The sequence below is a fragment of the Diabrotica undecimpunctata genome, chromosome 3, assembly GCF_040954645.1.
Source record: "Diabrotica undecimpunctata isolate CICGRU chromosome 3, icDiaUnde3, whole genome shotgun sequence".
Taxonomy (NCBI): Eukaryota; Metazoa; Arthropoda; class Insecta; order Coleoptera; family Chrysomelidae; genus Diabrotica; species Diabrotica undecimpunctata.
Window position 1 is genome coordinate 58,621,398 of NC_092805.1, and position 16,014 is coordinate 58,637,411.

The 16,014-nt window shown below is 32.4% G+C and overlaps 1 protein-coding gene across 7 annotated transcripts in view; it reads left to right on the plus strand.

Annotated features, from left to right (window-relative positions):
• The window catches only part of Rbp6 (RNA-binding protein 6), a 1,719,762-nt gene that overhangs the window by 693,728 nt on the left and 1,010,020 nt on the right, over positions 1-16,014 (plus strand). For 2 of the 7 annotated variants that reach the window (XM_072525976.1, XM_072525975.1), the window contains exon 2: positions 8,645-8,686. The exons of the other annotated variants lie outside the window; for them this stretch is intronic. The gene's annotated coding sequence lies outside the window, so the exon portion shown is untranslated. The remainder of the gene's footprint in view (positions 1-8,644; positions 8,687-16,014) is intronic. 7 annotated transcript variants of the gene reach the window in all.

The following is a 16,014-nucleotide window of genomic DNA, read 5'->3' on the forward strand; positions in this document are numbered from 1 at the left end:
ATTTACACTAAATTAAATCTTAAGAAGTCTAGGATATGACCTAATTACCGTAAGGATAATGGTAAGAAACTGTGTAACACCGTATTAAGAACAGGATATTTTCCTCTATTTTGGAAATTAGCCCAAATAATATTATTTCCAAAACGCGGAAAATCCTTGGAGAAAATAATGTCCATTAATCTGCCATTATTCTTAATAAAGCCATTAGTCTGCTCCCATTATGTCTCAAATATTGAAAAAAACTGCTGTTATTCAAAATAGAGCCAATTTTAATTGACAAACAAATAATACCTCATTACTCGTTGGGCTTTGGGCCACAGAACGCTATCACTGAACAGATTCACTGAGTTTACCAGCAAATGCGTTTATCACTGTAAAACAGAAAATATTGCTCTGGAATCTTCTTTGACATCTTCTAGGCATTTGTAAAAGTCTGGCATAATTGCTTTATATGCAAAAATAAACAATTATTTTTAAACCATTACTTCCAAATCCTAAGATCCTATCTGCAAGACCACCTTCACCTTGTAAACTATACCGACAAGTATACCAAACTTCACCCAATTAGGGCTAAAGTCCCTCAAGACAGTGTCTATGGATTAGTGCTGTACCTGATATTTACTGTGGGCTTACCTACATTACCAAAGTCACAACAGTAACTTATGCAGATGGCACAGCAGTAATCTCTTCTCATGAAGGCCCAGCCGTAGCATAACACAGAGTACAGGTAAGAGTACAGAGTAAGTGCGATACAATCTTGGCTAGAAATCTAGCATTTACGCGCTAACGGGACAAAATATGCACAGGTAACATTTACTAACCGCAAGTGAAACTGTCCTCCAGTATCGTTATATGGTTAATCTTTGCCACAGAACGACGACATAAAATACATAAAACATAGAAACATAGAATGGTAGGCTCACATGGAGAAAACGCATCTTTACCAAGCGAAAACAGCTAGGTCTCAAACTCAGCAAACTATAATGGTCAATCTACAACAAAATTTTAACATATTAAGTTATTTTAAAACCCATTTGAAGTTATCATTTTCAGCTACGCGGAATAGCAGCTAGATACAGTATTAACATTCTTTAAATTAGAAAATCTTCTTTAAATTAAAAGATTAAAATAGAAAGTCCTCCAAATAATAACCAATGCTCCATGGTATGCTCCAAACAAGAAAATTGCACGAGACCTTAAAATGACATTTTCCAACGAATAAGTCAGCAAACGCTGCCAAGATATGAGACGAACAGTGCATCCCAATAATTTAGCCCAAATTTTAATGACTCAACCAATCGGACAAAGACTTAAACGAAAGACTCCAGTCGACCTGTTAACTATATACTAGTCGCAGAAGCAGAAGCCTAAACAAACCTTAAAACATACGTCACAATATTTCAGTGCCAAGAATATAAAGGAAATTTTCAATGGGCAATTTTCTACAAGACATATTTTCATTAATAATATTTATATTGCCAGACAATTTACTTATTGTGAATATACTACATATTTAAATATATTAGGATATTAAATAAAAAAATATATTAATTACGAGTGTAGGCTTTGGCGGCCGGTGTTTTCTAAGGATGAAGTATATTCGACCTTTATAGGTCGTGGTGTGGAATTTATCTGTCATTTTCACGATTTGTCTATAAAGCCTGGTACACACATGCCAGTAAATTGGGAAAGTAGCTGGCATGCCAGTTGCTGGCATGGGCCAGTAACTCGCAAGAACAAAATACGTTTGCTAGTAATTGGCATGCCAGTAGCTCGCTTGCCTATACTGGCAAGGCGAAAAAGCAGGGTAGATTTTTACACATGCTAGTGCTAGTAAATAATCGAGTGGTTTTCATCTGAAGCTAAAGTACTTGTTTTGTAATTGAAAGTTTTTGAGTTTTTAACAAAAAAACTGGATTCATGGAAGCTATTAGGAATGAATTCAACAAACAAATATTGCTGATGACCACAGATATTTTTAGAAATTTAATAATGAATCCGAAGCGGAGTTCAAAAAGGAAAACAATTTGGATGAGAAATTGGATTGGTGGGCGAAAAAATCTTGGAGCAATTTTTTATTTTGGCCTTTATCTCCTTTATAGTAATACCTTCACCCATTTTCCCTTGAATTTTTGTGAAAGCATTGTCAAAGGCTATTTTATTTTTATATAGAGATGATTAAGAATTCAAAAGACACTCAAATTCTCTATATATAGCAATAAATTTGATGGTTTTTTCATCACCCCAACGAAACATTTTTTAAATTAACAAGTTTAAAAATAAAATGATTCATTTTTATCACCAACACAACAAATCTGACAATTCTCTGCTAGCTAATGGCATGGCTGTAGCGGTAGCGCGCGTTCACACATGCCAGTGACACTCCCCATTATGCGCGTTGCATTTTACAGCATGATAAGTACTAGTAAGAAAAATCAAATTCTTTGCGATTAGCTAGCATGCCAGGAACTAGAATGCCAGTTAACGTGCACACTTGCCAGTTTGGGGACAGTAGCTGGTGCTTGCTAAGTACTTGTATGCCATTGTGCTAGTAACAGGCATGTGTATCTTCGGCTTAACCGTTGCAATCAGTATCAAAAACGATGCTGAAGTAGGCAGATATCTTGTTTTCTTTTGTCGCTAAGATGGCAAATGTGCTTCTTTGCTCTACTCTGGCTTATATATAACTAACAAATCCCTTTATCCTGTATATGCCACTAGCTCAGGTAGTTATAGTTAATTCGTGTCTTGAGAAGTTCAAATAACTCGAATACTTAATAAATGGCATCTAAACCTTTTTAGAAATTTCCCTTTAAGGTTTGTTTATTGTTTTCTATCCATCTTATTATTTATTACACATTATTACCTTATATGGCATAAAGCCAGTAGGCATCCAGACATATAAACTCTTAATTTTTGAATTGTTTAATACTGCGTTTTAATTTGGCTGGAATGCAAAATAGTTAGTTTTTTAACACTAACCACCACAATATTTATAATCGTATTTTCGTATCCAGTATAAATATTATTTGAACTGTAAATTTTTGTTAAGTTCTTTGCCTTGCAAGAATAAAAACTCTTTTCCATCTGCGAAACATGCCAAAATATTGGCCTCGGCTGTCCTCGCCCAAGTTCCAATAACCGTACAGAAACAGTGAAGGCATTCTCGTAAAAGTCTTATAAACATCGATGGCAACATTTGAATTTTAATCAAATGAAAAAGCCAGTCTCGCAATGGTATTATGCAAAACTTTTTTTCGTCCGTACAAATTGAATATCCATATCTGGGTGTATGGCTTCAAAGCAAAATGGAAATAAGCACACATTTATGTAAATCTGATTAGAAGAAGGAGAGAGGAAGACAATAATAGTCGAATCTGCTTCAAGAAACTGTTTAACGCAATATGGCTGCATCGAATGCGGGATTTCAATAAATTTATATTAATAAAATGTTTCTAATGTGCTAATTTTGACAATTTATCTTATTTTTCGTCATAAGTTTCATAACGAGAATAATCAAATATCACAAAGAATAAAATCACTATTTAATCGAAAAATTATATTTACTAGATATTATAATCTCATACAGTTCAATCTACGGATTTTGTCCGATAAGTGGAATCATAGTCAAGGAGCATATCATATCTTTCAGATACAGGCTAGTTAGCACTTTAAAGACCTACAAGCGTAGGTTTTTAAATTTAGCACCTAGGCAACTGCATCTGATTTCACCGGTAACTAGTAAACATTCGATATAGGAGTCTTTATGTAATTCATATTTCTCGTAGCCATCATGTACGGCTCGTTTTTAAAGAATTTCAGTTTAAATTAAATAGCGGTATTATACGTTGTCTATTATTTTTGTTCGATCAATTTCAATTATAATTATGAAGTATATATATTTAAATACATTAATTTAACTTTTTTCACCTTTTTCAATACTTCCCTTTAAAATGTTGGGATATTCCTTAGATGCGGCACTAGCTGCTTTATCTTTTATTTCAAATTATGCAAATTAAATATATTTTTAAATTTTTCAAACCATCCTCGGCTTGCTTGGAATGTGACATCTTTAGCAGATTCATCGGTATCTCCGTTCTTCAAATTTTCTAAAATACTTAAAGCTTTTTCCTGGGCAGTCATTGGCCGTTTGTTATTGTCCTTAATCAATCCATATGATCAACATTTTTTTCATAGTTTCATAATTCAGCTTCTTCGGCAGTTTGAATGGTAGGTTTCGTAACTCATTGCCTTGCAAATCGCAACAATTATTTCTCCAGCTTATATACGACGTAGTTTAATACTTCTAGTTTAGTTCCTGGCGTCACTGATTTTCGGCATCTCTTTTTCTCAGTCTACGAAGTCGATAATCGTTTTGAAAACATTTTGTCTAAAAAATATTGCGATCTTTTCGGTTAATGTATAACAATCTGTAATAAATATGTACATAAAACATTCACAGACTTAGTCTAAACCAACCGCTTTATGAGCGCATAACGCCTGTAAACAAGAGGAAATAGAAAAGAGTGTAGCATTGCGCTTGCGCAACATTGGCAAGATGTAAATGTATCTAAAAATTTTTTTGCTGTTATAGAGAAACATTTAAGTCCATAAATCGAAAACGTACCTTAATTAAAAAAGGGAGTTATAGCGAAATGCCGTATAAAGAGCAGCCGTATAACGAGGTATAGATGTATTTTTATAAAAAAAAATGAAAAAGACAGAAAAGATTTTATTTCACGTTCAAAGCGTCTATGTACCTATTGATACGTATTTCGCTTTAATAAAGCTCATCAGAATAGTTATTCATAGCCGTTCTTAACGTGAAAAATAAAATTCTCTGTCTTATTAGAAGTAACAATAACATGACTTCGTTATGGACGCAATAGCGACATCTGATAGAAAAATCGGTAAGATAGTTTCGAAACAAATTCAGATTTCTGCTTTAATCTGGAGCCTTCTAAAAATTGCAAGGCATGGCCAAACGATGATAAAGATGTTAATAGAGACATGGGGAATCTAAAATTTGCATTCCACGACATGTCTATTCATCTAAGCAGAAATCCTAACGAATTTGTTTCTCGTACTCATACAGAGTAGATCCGAAGAAAAATGAAAAAGACAGAAAAGATTTTATTTCACGTTCAAAGCGTCTATGTACCTATTGATACGTATTTCGCTTTAATAAAGCTCATCAGAATAGTTATTCATAGCCGTTCTTAACGTGAAAAATAAAATTCTCTGTCTTATTAGAAGTAACAATAACATGACTTCGTTATGGACGCAATAGCGACATCTGATAGAAAAATCGGTAAGATAGTTTCGAAACAAATTCAGATTTCTGCTTTAATCTGGAGCCTTCTAAAAATTGCAAGGCATGGCCAAACGATGATAAAGATGTTAATAGAGACATGGGGAATCTAAAATTTGCATTCCACGACATGTCTATTCATCTAAGCAGAAATCCTAACGAATTTGTTTCTCGTACTCATACAGAGTAGATCCGAAGAAAAATGAAAAAGACAGAAAAGATTTTATTTCACGTTCAAAGCGTCTATGTACCTATTGATACGTATTTCGCTTTAATAAAGCTCATCAGAATAGTTATTCATAGCCGTTCTTAACGTGAAAAATAAAATTCTCTGTCTTATTAGAAGTAACAATAACATGACTTCGTTATGGACGCAATAGCGACATCTGATAGAAAAATCGGTAAGATAGTTTCGAAACAAATTCAGATTTCTGCTTTAATCTGGAGCCTTCTAAAAATTGCAAGGCATGGCCAAACGATGATAAAGATGTTAATAGAGACATGGGGAATCTAAAATTTGCATTCCACGACATGTCTATTCATCTAAGCAGAAATCCTAACGAATTTGTTTCTCGTACTCATACAGAGTAGATCCGAAGAAAAATGAAAAAGACAGAAAAGATTTTATTTCACGTTCAAAGCGTCTATGTACCTATTGATACGTATTTCGCTTTAATAAAGCTCATCAGAATAGTTATTCATAGCCGTTCTTAACGTGAAAAATAAAATTCTCTGTCTTATTAGAAGTAACAATAACATGACTTCGTTATGGACGCAATAGCGACATCTGATAGAAAAATCGGTAAGATAGTTTCGAAACAAATTCAGATTTCTGCTTTAATCTGGAGCCTTCTAAAAATTGCAAGGCATGGCCAAACGATGATAAAGATGTTAATAGAGACATGGGGAATCTAAAATTTGCATTCCACGACATGTCTATTCATCTAAGCAGAAATCCTAACGAATTTGTTTCTCGTACTCATACAGAGTAGATCCGAAGAAAAATGAAAAAGACAGAAAAGATTTTATTTCACGTTCAAAGCGTCTATGTACCTATTGATACGTATTTCGCTTTAATAAAGCTCATCAGAATAGTTATTCATAGCCGTTCTTAACGTGAAAAATAAAATTCTCTGTCTTATTAGAAGTAACAATAACATGACTTCGTTATGGACGCAATAGCGACATCTGATAGAAAAATCGGTAAGATAGTTTCGAAACAAATTCAGATTTCTGCTTTAATCTGGAGCCTTCTAAAAATTGCAAGGCATGGCCAAACGATGATAAAGATGTTAATAAAATGAAATAAAATCTTTTCTGTCTTTTTCATTTTTCTTCGGATCTACTCTGTATGAGTACGAGAAACAAATTCGTTAGGATTTCTGCTTAGATGAATAGACATGTCGTGGAATGCAAATTTTAGATTCCCCATGTCTCTATTAACATCTTTATCATCGTTTGGCCATGCCTTGCAATTTTTAGAAGGCTCCAGATTAAAGCAGAAATCTGAATTTGTTTCGAAACTATCTTACCGATTTTTCTATCAGATGTCGCTATTGCGTCCATAACGAAGTCATGTTATTGTTACTTCTAATAAGACAGAGAATTTTATTTTTCACGTTAAGAACGGCTATGAATAACTATTCTGATGAGCTTTATTAAAGCGAAATACGTATCAATAGGTACATAGACGCTTTGAACGTGAAATAAAATCTTTTCTGTCTTTTTCATTTTTCTTCGGATCTACTCTGTATGAGTACGAGAAACAAATTCGTTAGGATTTCTGCTTAGATGAATAGACATGTCGTGGAATGCAAATTTTAGATTCCCCATGTCTCTATTAACATCTTTATCATCGTTTGGCCATGCCTTGCAATTTTTAGAAGGCTCCAGATTAAAGCAGAAATCTGAATTTGTTTCGAAACTATCTTACCGATTTTTCTATCAGATGTCGCTATTGCGTCCATAACGAAGTCATGTTATTGTTACTTCTAATAAGACAGAGAATTTTATTTTTCACGTTAAGAACGGCTATGAATAACTATTCTGATGAGCTTTATTAAAGCGAAATACGTATCAATAGGTACATAGACGCTTTGAACGTGAAATAAAATCTTTTCTGTCTTTTTCATTTTTCTTCGGATCTACTCTGTATGAGTACGAGAAACAAATTCGTTAGGATTTCTGCTTAGATGAATAGACATGTCGTGGAATGCAAATTTTAGATTCCCCATGTCTCTATTAACATCTTTATCATCGTTTGGCCATGCCTTGCAATTTTTAGAAGGCTCCAGATTAAAGCAGAAATCTGAATTTGTTTCGAAACTATCTTACCGATTTTTCTATCAGATGTCGCTATTGCGTCCATAACGAAGTCATGTTATTGTTACTTCTAATAAGACAGAGAATTTTATTTTTCACGTTAAGAACGGCTATGAATAACTATTCTGATGAGCTTTATTAAAGCGAAATACGTATCAATAGGTACATAGACGCTTTGAACGTGAAATAAAATCTTTTCTGTCTTTTTCATTTTTCTTCGGATCTACTCTGTATGAGTACGAGAAACAAATTCGTTAGGATTTCTGCTTAGATGAATAGACATGTCGTGGAATGCAAATTTTAGATTCCCCATGTCTCTATTAACATCTTTATCATCGTTTGGCCATGCCTTGCAATTTTTAGAAGGCTCCAGATTAAAGCAGAAATCTGAATTTGTTTCGAAACTATCTTACCGATTTTTCTATCAGATGTCGCTATTGCGTCCATAACGAAGTCATGTTATTGTTACTTCTAATAAGACAGAGAATTTTATTTTTCACGTTAAGAACGGCTATGAATAACTATTCTGATGAGCTTTATTAAAGCGAAATACGTATCAATAGGTACATAGACGCTTTGAACGTGAAATAAAATCTTTTCTGTCTTTTTCATTTTTCTTCGGATCTACTCTGTATGAGTACGAGAAACAAATTCGTTAGGATTTCTGCTTAGATGAATAGACATGTCGTGGAATGCAAATTTTAGATTCCCCATGTCTCTATTAACATCTTTATCATCGTTTGGCCATGCCTTGCAATTTTTAGAAGGCTCCAGATTAAAGCAGAAATCTGAATTTGTTTCGAAACTATCTTACCGATGTATTTTTATATATGTATTACTATTAAATTTAAAATATCTGGGCAATTTTATGTGTACTCACAAAATCATACCAGAGATATTATTAAACTAATCAAGGTACAGTTAAAAACATGTGTAATAGACATATTAAAAATGTATAATGTTAATAATATTAAAGAAAAAGATCCTTATATAGTTTTTCATTTGTTTTAGGTAAGAATACTCTGTCTCCAGTATAATCAGCCTCAACCTAAAGTAAGTCCTAAAATAAAGACAGATTTAACCTATTTTTAATTTAGATAAAACTAAACATTTGATATTATGTTCTATACTGAGTGACATAGAAATCCGAACACATTATAAATTATCATTATCATTACAAAACGCTCTTTGAAACAACTTACATGAGTAAGGTTACTTCTCCCGAATTGCAATTAAAGTTAGAGGAGGATCTCGGAGGTCAGGACAAAATCAATTTCAACCTGTAAAAAGTCTATGGCGACTTTCTCAATGTGCGGCCTTGCGTCATCCTGCTAAAAAATTGGATGTTGGAGCAGCTGAAGGTAGAGTGTGAGGTGAGGTTCGAGAATTTTTTCTACGTATTGCTGAGCTGTCATATTTCCTCTGCATCCCTAAACAGAATCAAGATTTATCACAAAAGACAATCTTATTCCATTTCTGGTACCAAGCAATTATTATCTGAACCATTCAAGACGAGCTGTGTTCTAGCTGCGAGCTGACATATTTCTCTTGACAAATATTGTGAATGTAGTATTACTTTTATATAGTCCATTAAAAGTTCGTTGGCAATTTGTTTTAAAAGTTAAAGAAAAGCTGATCAACTATATCAACCCCACACTTTGTCGAATTATAAAATGTAATGATTTCTGGTTTGTTTTCCTCACCAGTATATTTATCAACCGTTTCATCGTAAGGCAATGTCGACAATAGGATAACTTGCTTATTTTTTTTGCAAACATGCAAGACTTTTCAGCTCTCTTTGTAAAAAGTTCTCTTGGTATTTATCTCTTGTTTTCCCGTAATGTCCCAACAACTATAATTTGATAACTTTTCAATAAATTGTAAGCGACCTCAACAGACATGAACCAATTGTTCATCTTATATTGCTTGTGGCTTGCAAAGTCTATTCACTACTTCTGAAGCAGTATTGTCTACAGAAAATGGACCGTGGTTCTGTTTACCATAATACATTTCCATGGTATGTGAAAAAAAAATCGAATCAGGTAAAGAGAAATCCTTTATTACCTATGGTAGCATACTCTTCGAAAGTATAGTGTTTTTGACAGTTGGAATATTTCCCTGACTGGAGCGATTTATCCTCAAGCTTACGCTTTTGTCTTGTTCGTATATCACTCATTCGCAAACAGCGCTATAAAATTTGAAATCGTTTTAGAGCCATTGTAGCTGGAAAAATTTCTTCTACTTGTGTCCCATAGGAAGATCAGAATTTAAAAATTGATGTTCTCTCTCCATGGTATAATCCATCTAAGCACGGCAAACTAAAAAACGCCGTGATTTCTGTAATGTCTGTTGGTGTTACATTAGATTTATTGGCGTAACAATAACAAATACTTTAAATATAGTTGTTTGTACTCTCTACTATTTGTTAGCTGCTTCGACGACGTGGTTGTCTATAAAAAGTGGCCGTAGGAATTGTGGTTGTGCGCTTATTTTTATATACTTACAATATTATAATATTGTCACTATTCCATTTTTTTGTGTAATTCCTTTAAAGAGGCAAACATTACGAACAGTTTTTAAAGCTTTTGTGACGCATTTACCTCCTAGTTTTATCATTTCACTTATAATGCCATCTTTTCCAAACAATTTTTTTGTTCGTCATGCCTTTAACGCTAATTTGATTTCCTCTCGGTTATATTAGGAAGGTTTTCTAATCCTTGTTTTTGTGTTGTTGAGATTTCTACATCTGGAATATGAGCTTCTGCACTACATAATGTTCTATAGTACTTTTCGATAATTTTCAGAATCTCTTGTTATTTATAGATGGCATATCCTTCTTTATTTCTTAACGGAATATTCCTCGTTCCTGTCTTCAACTTTCGTTTTAAAACTTTTATGCGTTTGTTTTGTTATATGGTATTAGTTATTTATTTAGTGTTAAAGTTCCTGATGGATTTCGTAATGGCTTTTGAAATGGTTTTGTTTAAATTCTTTAGCTCTGCAGTGTTCCATTTCCCTTCTTTTTTGCATTGGAAATCTGGATTTAAGAAAGGCGTGGAAACTAAAGAAGTTATGTTCGACCCTCAAATACTACATCCAAAATGTTTAAATTAATAAAAATCATGTTTATGTTTTATGAGTTCCAAGAAGGGTTTCGAATAAGTTCCTCTAACAATACCGATCACTTTCGTTATTGAAGAGAAGTCTTTTGACTTTAAGTTTCTTCACACAGAGGCCGCTTCAAGCATAAGCTTGTTCGTTCCTTTGCACTTTGCAAAGTCTCACGAAATCCTCCTAATGTTTTAAAAGCAATAAAATACGTATAGGGGAATGGTAAGACTGGAATTGAAAAGAAATACACTGTAGGTACTTTTTAATGTACGTGAAGAGTGCAAATGGTGGTAATTTACATGCGTAAACGGCTAATGTATTATCGAAATAAGGATATTTGTAACATAGTCTTGTAACCTTTAGCAAGCTCGGATTGTGCAGTTTATTTAAATCACCATCGATGAGAGATCTTTGGACTTCATGTTTTTTTCGGTTTCCTTCAGCTATTAAAATAAAGAATACTAGGAATTTTCATGTTATATGTTTCCGACAATGACTGTCAGATATTCTTAGGCTTAGTGTATAGAGTATGTATATTATATTGAATTATTATAAATTAGTTGTATAAGTATCTTATACTATATAATTGTCTAAATCAAGATAGATATTCAAAGAAGCTCTTGTCTCTATTACAAAGAAATAAAAACCACTAGAATGTAATTATCATTAGAATAAAAAAGAATATTCTAGTTGTTTCCTAGAATTGTTTCATCGTTTTTTTTAAATATTTTCTATTTCTAAATATTTTTTATTAATGTAATTAAAAATTGTTTGCTCTATTTCTTGCATATAATAACCAAATTCCAATTTTAACGTTTTAATATGCTTTATAATGTAAGCCATACCATAAAACTAGACATTAAATTAATTAACGTGCTAGACAATATTCCAGACGTGTATTCTTGTGTAAAGAGCTTCCAAATCTACACGTATACACCCAATTCTTCTTCTTTAAGTTCTATCTTCTATCAAAGGTTGCCAATCATTATGGCTATGCAGACCCTGTTGACTGCCGCTCTAAATAGTTCTGCACTACTTCATTCAAACCACTCCCTTAAGTTCTTAAGCCACGATAGTCTTTGTCTTTCCACATTTCGTTTTCGTTGACATTTTCCCTGCATAGTAAATTGCAATAATGATTACCTTTGCCTTTTCATCACATGTCCTAAGTACTCAAGTTTTCTTGTTTTGATAGTCAACAAGTTTAACGAATGATACATGTGCTATTTCAATACGTGTCTTAATTTCTTTGGTTTGGTCTACATTTGATGTTATCCATGTTCCTCAAGTATTTGTACGTATCCACACTCTTAATTACAGTATCTTCTACAATCAACTGGATGTTCGAATCTGATGATTTAGTCATGATCATGCATTTATTTTTCTTCAAATTCATCCTTAGTGATTATTCATGACAGTATTCATTATATTCTGTAAATCATTGTTTTTATCCGTCATTACTACTGTATCATCTGCAAACGCAAGTTATTCAAAACTTTGCCATTGATAGATATACCTTCTATTGAATCTAAGAGCGATTTTTTAAATACCGCTTTACTGTAGACATTGAAGAGTAGTGGTGACAGCACGCAACCCTGGCGAACTTCTCTCTGTATTTTGATATCTCGGTTGTTCTGATTCTCAACTCTTACCTTGGCAGTTTGGTTTCAATATAGATGAGAAATAATTTTCATATCAAGACTGTCAATACTTTTGCTTTTTAATATGCTTCTGTAAAGAATACATTAAAGTTTAATAAGTGTATACTTTATTACTTAAGCGACTGTAAATAAAATATGTTTTTTAGTGTACGTTACACTCGATACCAAATTCACGTTAATTCAAAACGAAAGGAGGTTAATTATAACTAGTAATTCACGACAGCCTTTCTAATGGATACCCTTGGATAGGTTGATTGACAGACTGGCTTTTTGGCTGACTTTATGTAAATTTACCAAACAACTTTGGAATCGATTCCGAGTCATTACCCTTCCAAATAATTTAGTTTCACTTCAATACGTTAGTATTGAAGTGGATATTTTGGGTTCTCCTTTTTACATATTTTATAACTAATACACTCGTAAGTGTTCAGCTTTGATACCGCAAAAAGAGTACTAAAATGAATTAAATAGCATTATTGACAGAAAATCATTATTGAGTTAATTCTTAATATAAAGATAAAACATGAAGATTTTTTTAAAAACCCCTACATAAAATATAATTTTAATGTTTGTTGAAAGCCTCCATATTGTGATAAAACGTGTTGACGAGACAGAACACACAGCTAATATTAAAATAAACGTAGGTAAAACCAAACTATTTTTTTGTAGCCATGACCAACCTCCAGATAAAAAATTTGAATAAAATTTAACCCGAGTTAAAAGAGTTCACATATTCATATTTTTGGAAACAAACCAAATAGAACAAGATTAATAGACAGACCAACTAGATCAATATATTACATTGCACTTTTTGTGACAAGCTTTTTATGCGTTTTTAATTGTAATTTTTTTGCCATATTCTTTACAGCAATAATTCAAGTTTTCAATCAGCTTTTGAAGTTATATGACTTTGTATTATCAGTATATCGTGTATTATTTCTGTTCCTTCTATTTATTTTTATACTTTTAACAGTCCTTTAACTATAGTTTTTTAGAAAATACAATAAAAAAGATAGAAAAATAGTGACGTACTTCCCGTATTAATTTAATCACCCTGTGTTATTCAATATTTCAATTATAAGTTCATGAGGAACTTATTCGAAAGCTTTTCTGGAACGAATAAAACATAAACATAAATTTTATTGGTTCAAACATTTTGGAAGTAGTATTTAAGGGTCGAACATAGCTTTTTAGTTCCATGCCTTTTCTGAATCCAAATTTCTGATCTAAAATTTCGTCTGCATATCTTATCTTGTAAAATTTTTTAAGAAGTATCTTTAAGACATAAGACTTATTGGTCGGTAATCAGCACATTATTTAGGATATTATATGTAATCTACCATATTTTACGGCAGTTCTGAGAGATTTGTTTAAAATAAAAAAGTCCAGTAATAAAAAAAGTAATAAAAAAATCTTGAACTTTCAAGATGTCATCGAAAAATCCTTAAATGTCTAGTGAAGTCTGGAGCACCGGGAAATATATATAAACAAATCATCAGGTGAAGAAAACTTACATATTCATTCTTCATAACTGCCCACGATTGTCTAAAATTCGATTTTGTTTGCCATATTGTACCGGCTTGTTTCCTTATGTCATAGTCCCATCTTAAATTTGGACTGTTTCTTGGTCTCTTGACCCTCTTGGATACCACAGTTAAATTTCCCGCCCACTGCTATTTTAAAGATTTAATTCTATGGCTTACCTTGGTTTTTTTCCATTCCATTCTTTTTCGATCTCTCTTTGTTATACCTGGCATGCATCGCTCCATTGACGTTTGAGTGACTTTGAGTTTCGATATTATCTGTTTCTTTACTGTCATGTGATATCTCGTATATCGCTATACGTTAGTTAATAACGACGATAGGGTGGAGGATATCCTCTCCTCTTTCATTTAACGGATCACACGCTCCAATCGGACCAATAACAACCCAGATATGATGTAATGCCGGCGCTGTTATTCTTAATTTTTTAACAATAAAGTATATTTACTTACACTATATTTGCATTAGACTTATGTTGACAATTGATTAGAAGTAAACTGGTACACTACAAATAAGCTAAATCCTCGTTTTTGCCACTTCTGATAAAATTCGATTAATATATGCATAAAACACTCATTTTTATTCTACAGTCAATACATCTAAAACCCTATCTCCCAATGATTATCAATTTTTTTATTATTTCAAATATTTATTATTTATTCAATATTATATAGGAACACTAACAATTTTATTGCAAAACTTTGTCCGTTTATCAGCCATTTTTTTTAGTAGGTAAAGTTTTTTGTAAACCAACATGTCAGATTAGGTTAGTAATATAAATAACAATAAAGTACATGTGAACACATAAAAGATAACAAATACCAAAGAAAGTCTATTTGTTGAAAAAAAAAAAAAAAGAAATACGAAAATATAGAAAAAAGTGCCTCGATTAGCAAATCAATTTTTTTAATCGATTATTATTATGATACTCATACCCACGAAAGAAACAACGAAGCGATGTCTTTATTTAACGGAAGCTCTAAATAAATTTAAAGGCGCGTACAGACTAGCACACGCATGCGGTGAGAAGCCACGCATATGCGTGCATACTCAAACCATTCGCGCTCAGAGCATTCGTTGAAATAAGAAATCATCGCATATGTATGCGTGCTCAAGACGCTCCGTCCATTCTTGAAAAAATGTCTAAGGAGCTGCTTATGGTTAGTGCCGCGTTTGTGGTTATTAGTTCATTAAAAAAGAAAAAACAAAGGAAAAATAGGCGATGGTGGACGACGCATTTATTTAAAAGAAGTAAAGTAAAGTAAAAATAATTGTAATGACTATAGCGTATCTTCACAATTTTCTAAGGAATTCTCCCTTTTCTAGAAATATATATACATCTCCTGGAACTTTTGATAATGGCACACATAAAAACATATCAGAAGAATTGAGAACTGCTCAAGACAAAGCCAATAGTTTTTTGCCTCTTCAAAATATTCCACGTAGATCTTCCGAAAGCGCAAAAATGGTTAGAAATGAATTTACGGAATATTTCATAACAAATGGACGTGTACCTTGGCAAGATAATTATGCCTAATTTAAAAAATGTGTATCATGTATAAATACTTACCATTTCTTGAGTTTCGGTATCTAAGATGCAATTTGGTTGGTCTTTGTCGAGCAAAAATTTCATCCGTTCACATTTGGAAACAAAAATTTCAGTCGTACGTAAAATACATAAATAAACCCATTATTACATATAAGCTTAAGTAGACTTTTATTTTTATAACTTTTTAAGCTATATTTTTTACTTATCTTTAAGATTAAAATTATGCATATTTGTTTAAAAATTATCTAATATATGAATAAAACCTAAAAGTTCAGTCGTCGTTGTTAATTTACTTAAAGAAAGAACTTTAAAGAAATCTTAAAACAAAAACACAAAAATAAGCAAAAAGCTTATTTTGACGGAGGTATTATGAGCCAAACTAGTTGTTTTTTTAAATGAAACACTCTGTATTTTTTGTCCCAAGAAATTTGTTTTTTTTATTACCGCTTTAATGATGTACATTTGTATATTTATACACTAATTTTTATTTTGAACCGGCATCTCAAAAACCTTGGTAG